This window comes from Amphiura filiformis, chromosome 4, assembly GCF_039555335.1.
Source record: "Amphiura filiformis chromosome 4, Afil_fr2py, whole genome shotgun sequence".
NCBI classification, from domain to species: Eukaryota; Metazoa; Echinodermata; class Ophiuroidea; order Amphilepidida; family Amphiuridae; genus Amphiura; species Amphiura filiformis.
The window spans coordinates 23808753-23819607 of NC_092631.1; the positions used below are offsets into that span (position 1 = coordinate 23808753).

At 37.9% G+C, this 10855-nt stretch overlaps 1 long non-coding RNA gene across 1 annotated transcript; it reads left to right on the forward strand.

Annotated features, from left to right (window-relative positions):
- The first annotated feature begins 594 nt into the window (after positions 1-594).
- Positions 595-10615, forward strand: LOC140150719 (uncharacterized). The gene is made up of 3 exons (XR_011858834.1): positions 595-703; positions 6183-6317; positions 8777-10615. It is a non-coding gene; the product is annotated as an uncharacterized lncRNA (long non-coding RNA).
- Positions 10616-10855: the final 240 nt, after the last annotated feature.

The following is a 10855-nucleotide window of genomic DNA, read 5'->3' on the forward strand; positions in this document are numbered from 1 at the left end:
CAATAATGGCCGACCAAATCCTGACCATGACTTGCCTCGTCGCCACCTGGCCTAAAAGGAACACTCCGACAATCACAACATTATTTCTTATATGTTAGAAAATTAATTATCAAGTACGAATAGCGTTGTTTTATTTGAAACAAACTCATATTGACCATAAAAAATCCCGGGCGCCGAAATTGTCCAGTGACGTCCCAGTAATGCAATAAAAGCTGACAACAACTGAGCACAAATAACCATGACGTCATTGCGCTAGACCCCGCGCTAGACAATTTCAGCGCGGGAATTTTGAATATCGCGTGTTGAAAGCCGGCTGTTTTTATTCGTTTTTATGGTCAAAATGAGTTTGTTTTAAATAGAACCATGTATAATTCGTGCTTGATAAAATTATTTTTCGAACATATAAGGGATAATGTTGTGATTGCCGGAGACATCCTTTAATGTAACTCGCTGCTTGGCCTTACTGTAACTCGCCACCTGGCCTTACTGTAACTTTCCCATAACTCGCCGTCCCATAACTCGCCGACTTACAAAACGATACATCATTTACATGACTGTATACTTCAGTATTGTCAGTTTTATTTCCTCATATATATCACTGAATACCAGTAATACCAGTCACTTGAAACTACCGTCAGTTCAGCTCGAATATCTTGTATTGGTTTTGGACGAAGAATCTGAATCGCATCTACTTTTTTTTACGGTGAGTGAATTTTGCATAAATTACATTATTTTCCAAGTACAGGGGTGTGATTCTTCAGGATTTATCCAGATTTCCTGGATTTTTTTGTGGCCAAAATTTACGCAATTTTATTGATTTTCAGCCCCTTTTGGGGGGTGTTTTAGCCCAATTTCACGCTGTTTTTCTGGATTTTCTACTCATTCCTGGATATTTCACAAAATTTGAATCACACCCCTGAAGTAATATTGGTAATAATTTAATAGTATTCTGTTCTGCATGCTAGCCATAGTCTTCAACATAAAAAATCCAAAGTTTTGAAATATTTTCTCAAATTATCAAGAGCTATCATAAGAACCACTGAACACATACTAAGCTTGTTTGTACTCATTTTAATGCAATTTTCATGCTGATTCCAAATATGGTCTATATAAATTAGAGGGGATCGTCATAGTCACGTTCATCGAACTTGAATGTTTTTATAAATTTCTTGTGATGAATGATTCACTTTGTCATGTACCTTTGCACATTATCTATTGCAAAAATGAGTATCAGAGAGATGTTTTTTAGCTTTTTCTGAGACACATAGAAAGGGGCGAGCCGGGGGCGGGAGAAGGAGAGAGAGAGTGGGGAGACTGGGATGGGACAGAGGGGAGAAATATAGAGAGTGGGGTGAGTGAGAGAGGAAGGGCCCAATCAGTAGGTGGAAAGAGAGGGGAAGAGACAGACAGGGAGAGATATGAGCGAGCTGAAATGGATTGATAGTCGTGTTTCAGGTACCAATGCCAATACATACTGCTTTCGGCAGAAAAACCCTGGATATGTTATATGTTCAGTGTAATCCCTGATCAGAATAGAGGAAATCAAATCTGGAGGGTAGGAGACTTGGCGAAGCCCACCGAATTTATATTCTAGAAATACTAAAGGTTATAATGGAGTCAAAACTTGATTATAAAAGTTGAAATTTCTTGAGGGGGAGGGCACTTCAATATGAAATGAATAGGCCCCTATATAGTGTATGACTGCAGACTGACACTTTCACAGTACGGGGGCAATCCGTGAGAGCAAAACTATAACTAGACTTAGCTGTGGTCTAAGACCACACACACAGCCGTGTTGTGATCTCTTAATCACCTTTGACCTCAAAATATATGAAAACCCCATCGACATTGGCTAATGTCAATGCAGGTGTCCACGTGGCATCACTTTGCTATGCTTTTTGTGGCAGAAGGGGCATTTTGAAGGTATATCGTTTTATACCGGAAGTGACCCTTACTGACCTTTCACCCCAAATGTGTGCACACCATATAGACACTGTGTTATAACAATGCATGTGTGCAAGTGGCGTCACTGTCCTACGTAATTTGTGGAAGAAGAAGCATTTTAAAGGTATTTCGTTTTATACCGGAAGTGACCCCTTAATGACCTTTGACCCCAAATAAAATAATACCACATGTAAACTGGGTAACCACAATTCATGTGTGAACATACCATTACTGTCCTATGTTTTTCTTAGCAAATATAATTTTTTGAAGGTTTTTCGTTTTATACCGGAAGTGACCCCTTAATGACCTTTGACCCCAAATCTGTGTACACCCCATAGACACTGGATAATAACAATGCATGTGTGCAAGTGGTGTCACTGTCCTACAGAATCTGTGGAAGAAGATGCATTTTAAAGGTATTTCGTTTTATACCGGAAGTGACCTCTTAATGAGATTTGACCCCAAATAAAAAATACCACATATACATTGGGTGACTGCAGATCATGTGTGAACATACCGTTACTGTCCAATGTTTTACTTAGCTAATAAAAAAATTGAAGGTATTTCGTTTTATACCGGAAGTGACCCCTTAATGACCTTTGACCCCAAATCTGTGTACACCCCATATACACTGGGTAATAACAATGCATGTGTGCAAGTGGCGTCTCTGTCCCACATACTTTGTGGAAGAAGATGCATTTTAAAGGTATTTCTTTTTATACCGAAAGTGACCCCTTAATGAGCTTTGACCCCAAATAAAAAAAATACCACATATACATTGGGTGACTGCAGATCATATGTGAACATACCGTTACTGTGCTATGTTTTACTGAGCTAATAAAAAATTTTGAAGCTTTTTCGTTTTACACCGGAAGTGACCCCTTAATGACCTTTGACCCCAAATCTGTGTACACCACATAGACACTAGGTAATTAGAATGCATGTGTGCAAGTGGCGTCACTGTCCTACGTAATTTGTAGGAGAAGATGCATTTTGAGTTGAAATCACGTTTTTGACCCCTGTGACCTCTGCGTGACCTTTGACCCCACGAGTTTCATGTGACATGTAGGGGCATGGTCAATGATCATTGTGACCAAGTTAGGTCAAAATCGATGTAAGCATGTGAGTGCTGGAGCAAATGTATTGGTTGACAGAAGAAAGAAAGAAAGAAAGAAACTAGACTTAGCTGTGGTCTAAGACCACGAACACAGCCGTGTTGTTACCCCTTAATGACCTTTGACCCCAAAATATATGAAAATGCCCATAGACGTTGGCTAATGTCAACGCATGTGTGCACGTGGCATCACTTTGCCATGTTACTTGTGGCAGAAGGGGCATTTTGAAGGTTTTTCGTCTCAGACCGGAAGTGACCCCTTAATGACATTTGACCCCAAATAAAAAAAAATAACACATATGAATTGGGTAACCACAATTAATGTGTAAACATACCGTTACTGTCCTATGTTTTTCTTAGCAAATACAATTTTTTGAAAGTTTTTCGTTTTTTACCGGAAGTGACCCCTTAATGACCTTTGACCCCAAATCTGTGTACACCCCATAGACACTGGGTAATAACAATGCATGTGTACAAGTGGCGTCACTGTCCTACAGAATCTGTGGAAGAAGATGCATTTTAAAGGTATTTCGTTTTGTACCGGAAGTGACCCCTTAATGGGATTTGACCCCAAATAAAAAAAATACCACATATACATTGGGTGACTGCAGATCATGTGTGAACATACCGTTACTGTCACATGTTTTACTTAGCTAATAAAATTTTTTGAAAGTATTTCGTTTTATACCGGAAGTGACACCTTAATGACATTTGACCCCAAATCTGTGTACACCCCATATACACTGGGTAATAACAATGCATGTGTGCAAGTGGCGTCTCTGTCCCACATAATTTGTGGAAGAAGATGCATTTTAAAGGTATTTCTTTTTATACCGGAAGTGACCCCTTAATGAACTTTGACCCCAAATAAAAAAAATACCACATATACATTGTGTGACTGCAGATCATATGTGAACATACCGTTACTGTGCTATGTTTTAGCTAATAAAAATTTTTGAAGCTTTTTCGTTTTACACCGGAAGTGACCCCTTAATGACCTTTGACCCCAAATCTGTGTAGACCACATAGACACTGGGTAATTACAATGCATGTGTGCAAGTGGCGTCACTGTCCTACGTAATTTGTAGGAGAAGATGCATTTGAGTTGAAATCACGTTTTTGACCCTGACCCCTGTGTGACCTTTGACCCCACGAGTTTCATGTGACATGTAGGGGCACGGTCAATGATCATTGTGACCAAGTTAGGTCAAAATCGATGTAAGCATGTGAGTGCTAGAGCAAATGTAATGGTTGACAGAAAGAAGAAAGAAAGAAGAAAGAAGAAGAACCTGTAAGAAAAAAGACACAGCCGTGCCTAACGTCACGGCTGTGTAAGAAAGAAAGAACCTGTAAGAAAAAAGACACAGCCGTGACTAACGTCACGGCTGTGTAAAAAGAATACAGGCGTATATATGACACGCGGCACGTGACATGTACGAGTATTTTTTATTTTCAGAGTGCACAATTAAAAGCATTTCAAGCCCGTGGGCACTCACTAAAAATGGGTGACGGGGATATGCGGCCACATTGACACCCACTTTTCAACTCCCTCTCACCCAATGACCCCTTTTTTGTTTTACTGAACTCCCTCTCACCCAATGACCCCCTTTTTTGTTTTCCTGTCACCAAAAGACCCCATATTTTTCAAAAAATTTGGGAATATTTCTAATAATCTCTCACTGAATGACCCCGTTTTTTCATTATTTTTCTAAATTTTACAAAAAAATTTCCAATTTTTCAAAATTTATGAAAATTTTGTATCAACTTTTATATTTTGACCAAAATTTTTTCCCAGTCTCACTGAATGATCCCCTTTGTTGGTAAAATTTTCCCCAGTCTCGCGGAAAGACCCCCTTTTTTGGGCCTTCTCAATGAAAGACCTTCCTTTTTTCGGTATCTAGGCTCTCACCGAAAGACCCCTAGTTTCGAACTGCTGTCCGCACATCCCCGTCACTTCCAGTCGAGTGCCTCCCCCCCTCCCCGGGATTTCCAGACGATTTTGAAGTAAAAATAATTTAATTTTCTACATATTTTGTCTGAATTAATTTTGTAAACTATGTAAACTAATTTATATGTTTGCATGTTTGCTTAGGTCTATAATCCTTGGCCCAAATCTGCGGTTTATGAATTTTGAAACTTTGATGACTGAGGAGGAAGTAATTCCCCCGGTAATTCCATATTTTTATCATCGTCACTATATATAATAGTCTTTTTATCTACCTGTAATGAACTTAATTATTGTTAGCTATACAGAATTCACGGGATTGCAAAATACAAAGGAGTTATTCAAGTTTCATTATATGAATCAAGTTCCCATGGAAACCTTTGAAAAAATAATGTATAGATAAATTCCGGGGATATGGGTCATTCTGTCAACAATAACACGAAATCTGTTCATTATATTGTTATAATGATCCATATATCTCACGCGATCGTCCATTAAACATATGACCTTATAGCTATATTCAATTTTGTATGACTATATTTGATAGGAATTTTCAGCGCGCTCCGATATAATGACACCAAAAACTCAAAAAATTAAGAATTTAAAACCACAAAAAATTTGAACCCTATAGAAATCATCATACACGTATGTAGGCTACATTGTATTCGTATATCGCCTCTAAAACCAGTATCAAACTAAAAAATAAATTAAAACAAAACACGTCCTAAAAGGGTCTGATATTCCTGACAGCTAGGGGCCAAAGCACGTTTGCATTTCTTATATTAGGTCATCCAAGGTCAAAGGTCAGTCAAATTTAAAATTACCCCGATCGGGGTGCACCGCTCAGTCCGACACGCCGCTAGTCCGACACGCATCTAGTCCGACACGCCGCTAGTCCGACTACACAACTTATAAGGGTGCGTCAGTCCGAAAATGAAAAACACTGCGCTAGTCCAAAAAAAAAAGCATACGCTAGTCCAAAAATGAAAACCACTGCAACAGTCCGACATGCCGCTAGTCCGAATCCGAAATGTGTCGGACCAGCGAAGTGTCAGGCTAGCGGCGTGTCGGACTCACCGCCCTGTACCCGCTCCGATCGGGCTGTAATATAATGGAAATATATATTCAATTTTCCAAAGAAAATATATATTCACTTAGATAGTTATTTTCTCCATCCAGGTTCCGCAATCTTCATCACAAGAATGATCCTCAAATTCCCAGCAGTACTACTTCTGAATATCTTGTTCATCAGGGGCACTTTCGCTTGTACTTGTCAGACCCCTGAGAACGCCGAGTGTGAGAACACGGATGACGGTAAGCTCAACAGATTATGTATATACGGTATAAATAATAAACTAATGTTACGACAAAAATTAATTTCTGCAGTAGATAGTACTCTTACACTCTAAAAATTAATTTACTCAACATGAGTAAATCGTACTCCTTTTGATAGTAAAAAGGTCACAGCTCATTTGTTGAGTAAACTTGACTCAACGAAGGTTGAGTAGCAACTTTACTCTCCCTTTGAGTAAACATTTTACTCAATTCCAAAACTCTGAGTCAATACATGACTCAACATTTGTTGAGTTAACTCTTACTCAACCTTGCTAACCAGTTGAGCTGTGACATTTTTTACTCAACAGGGTGGTAAAACAGTACTCAATCCACAAGGAGTAAGCCCAACTGTTGAGCAACATGAAGTTGACTCAACTGATATTGAGTAATACTTTTGATATATGTTAGTCAAAATGTTTACTCATCATATAGCTGCAGGAATACTCCTTCCATATTGAGTAAAATGCCATACTTGAACTTCTGCTCCGGATATTTTGAGTTTATATTCCTCACACTTCAAAGGAATGCAATCAAGATTTATGTAACTGTGGTGTTGTTACCATTTAATTCTCATAAAATAACACAAAACCTTCAGGAACATAATATGGTATCTTGTGCAAACAAAACATAATTTTTTGTCTTCTTTTGGTTATCTGGTTTGTGGAAAAATCCAAGTGATACCACTTTATATGGCATGGCTCCAAAAGTGACTACACATATTCAAAAGTCAGAAGTCCTCTAATGTCACTGTCACAATTATGGTTATTGTCAAGGGTACAAAATTGCTCCAAAACTGTAATGGCTACAAATTCTTCGTCTATATCATTTATCAGAATTAAACTACTCAAGCCAAAGTAGTTCTTCATCATTAAGTTACCAGAATATGAAGTGACATGTAGCTAATTTATACTGTCAGTATATAAATTACAGATTAATATAAATGCCTTATTTTGTCTTAAATACACGGCTTTCGTCTGAACCTACACTAGCAGGCTATGTTAGCACATCTATGACACGGTTGTTTGATGGCATGTAAAACTATGCCATTTTAAAGAAAAGTTGAACAATGATGGCGCTATTTATCTTCAATCTTGTTTGCATCTTTACAAGGGGTAGACACTTGTATAATGATATTATACAACATCAGAAAAAGACTAATAAATGGGAAGAAAATTTCAAACAACTTTTCATCATGAAATGTACGGAATAACTCATTATTGATTGGCTAATTTAAGTGTAAATAGTGCCCTCAATTTGCACACAAATGTACAGTTTATTGAATAAAAATTACCACAAAAAATGCAGAAAAAGATGAATAATTTGAGATAGATACGAAAATCTATATTAAAAATAGGTTTGAAATATATGTGAATATTAGTGTGATAGCTGTTGGTATTGTCCAGGTCTAGAATTGAACGTTGAACATCAAGCTATCAGTGTCAGACATTAATTTCCCAAAGCGTAACATAATTATAATTATTATTATTATCCGCCACTCTCCAACGCTGGCAAGCTTCCGGTCTAATCTAAAGACTCATTTATTTGATATTTGATTTGTTGTTTGTTCTTGTATGTTTTTTCTTCTTTATTTTCTCTTGTAAAGCGCTGTGATACATGGTTTTCTTTGTAAGAGCGCTATACAAATGCTTGCATAGTAGTATAGTATAGTATTATGCTGAGAAAATTTGCACACCGAAGAAAAGAATCAGCAAGAAAAATGTTTTCTCTAAAATGTCTAGAAAACAACTTTTGCTTCCTATATACTTTCACAGGAAGCGTTATCAATGTCCGCTATTGAACTGACTTTGAAATTTGAACTGGCATAAATGTATTTGATTATGAAATACTTTTCTCCCGGACTTTTCTCACTGTGTTTAAATTCATATTAACTAAGGAGTATTCATGATCCTAGCATCCTCTTTTTATGACATTCTTCAGTAAATATCCACGAAGAAAGCTTATTCACAAAATTCCAGTTGATTTCGAATTTATCTGCAAGAAATATTTGAGACATAAACATTATGTAGCCAGCGGTTTCCAGATAAAATCCCTTTTAAGAGGAATATTGAATGTTTGTACTTGTTTCTCGTGCTTAGACTAATCCTATCATTCGTTAATATCCGGACCCTCACCATTGGCTTAGGAAGATTTTCAACATGGGTGGGGGCTGAAATTAGCAACAAATTGTGGTGGGCCACCCTGGGGGTGCCCGAGGGGTTTTTTGCCCTCTGAGTCAGAAATTTTTTAATATAGGTCACAAACACCCATTTTCCCTCTATTTTATCACAATTTATTTAACTTCACCTAAGATTATTGGGGGGCTGAAATGTATTCCAGCCCGCACCAAAATGATTGAGGGGGCTGAGCCCCCAACCCAGCCAAGCCCCCCCCGCTTCCTAAGCCTATGCTCACATATTATTTTACTCTTCCACTTCCAGGTACAGGTCAACAGTGTCGTCAGAAATCATGCCCCTTGTTTTTACCCCTTTCGAAGACAACTGCTACCGATTCTTCGGGTCTGTCAAGACTTGGGTAAATGCAGAGGCACACTGCAAAGCATTCTTCACGGACACGGGTCGGCAAGGACATTTGGCATCCATCCATACTAAAGCAGAGTCTGATTTCGTCTATAAACTCTGGCATGACTCCCTGGTAGTGTCTTCTCAAGCCGAGTGCACTTTTCCGGGCACACCTCCGTCTGCTAGCATCTATCTGGGATTGACAGACGCGGCGAGAGAAGGTGTTTTTGTCTGGACTGATGATAGTCCATTTGATTACAACGAATGGGGACTTGACCAACCCGATGGTGAAAACGCTGGAGACGATTGTGTCAAATGGATAGACGAATCGGTAGACGTATCGTGGAAACCATGGAATAACATACCATGTGACGGCAACGCATTTCTTTCCCCTTACGTTTGCAAGGTTAAATAAGCCCAATCGGCATTAGAAGTTTGTAATGCATTGTGGGACAGTTTTTGCAGTTTTAGGACACTTTGTCCTTTGACCTATCGGGAAAATTGCTGTAATTATTAATAATTTATTTATTATTGTCATAATGTTATCATTAAAAATATTTAAATAATTAATTCATTTAATAATAATGTTTTTTAAGTATGTTTTTATTCTAGTAACAAGTTTTAAATTATATTTTGTACGCACAAAACCCGAATTTTCCAGATAGGTCAAAGGGCAAAGTGTCCTAAAAAAACGGAAGTTACAATAGCGATTTGGCTTATTATCCTGATAACTGAACACCGTCATGTACCTGAAAAGTGCCCATTGATCAACCCAGAAATAAAATCATCCATGTGACAGTCCGCAGTATTTTGGGCTTTTGCTTGATAAACATTATAATATTGTTACGGTACGATAACAAAACAGTTACTTTTCTCTTGACTTAAAGCCATATTATAAAATTTTCAAACAAAATAGATTAGCATTTCTTTGCCATAAAATGTTAGCTTTTACTGTCAGATATATCCCTTTTATTTTTGAGCCGAACAACTACGGCAAAGCAAAGAAAATTGGAATTTACTACCAGCGCACATGTCGCCAATACGTACCACTCCTTCGGTCATGTTGTGGTACGACCCTTTGTTGTGTATATCACCGTCTCGCACGCCGTGTACGTATGTGTGTTATGAACATCGTGTATGCGTTCGACTAATAATTCCATCGTAATAATAAAGCGCCGGTTCCGGCGTTTTATTCAAAATCTCGGATTTTGACAAAACTACAGCACCTAGAGTCTTGATTTTTGCAGGGTATATTGGTTTAATAAAGTACAATTTAATCGTGTAAAAAAAGGAATTTTAAAAATTCAGTGAGGGCGTCTTCCTCAGCAAATGTTATAATATGGCTTTAAATGACAAGATCCACCTTGCTATATAAACTTTAGATTTCAAAACAAATATTGAACTTCAATGTTGCATTGATACTGGGACCATTGGATGTCTTTGAATAAATATAACATAATTATCTCAAAAAGTAATTACCCCCCCCCTTATTACGAGGCAATACCTCAAATTATATGCATCCCAATTTTAAAACTGAAATATCACAAAGAAGTCTAGTTTGGTTTTGCAAATTCGGATGTCTGATTTGTTTTAATAGCCCAAAATGTGTTGCCATGGTGAGAAAAAGATGCCGTTTGAACAGTTGCACCTAAACCCATTAAAGCTGTTGCTTTTGATGCTTGAATCCCGGCTTGAGTGCCTGTTCATCACCATCACACAGTGTCATCGTCCCGATATCTTCATGGCAGAAATCGCCATGGTAGACAGTCCTGTATTCACTATTTATAAATAGCAATATATAAATTCTTGATAGAGAGAAATGGAGGTTGCCATTATGGCTGGGCGCCAGTATGTCTGGAGAGTTGACCTCTAGCACAGTGGGTGGTCTTCCTGTACTTTTCAATGGTAAGGCAGATGACTTCAGCAACTAGTCGCTCAAAATTTGGTGTGTTTTACCGAATAAAAACTATTATAAAATGAATGGCGCTCGGTAAATTT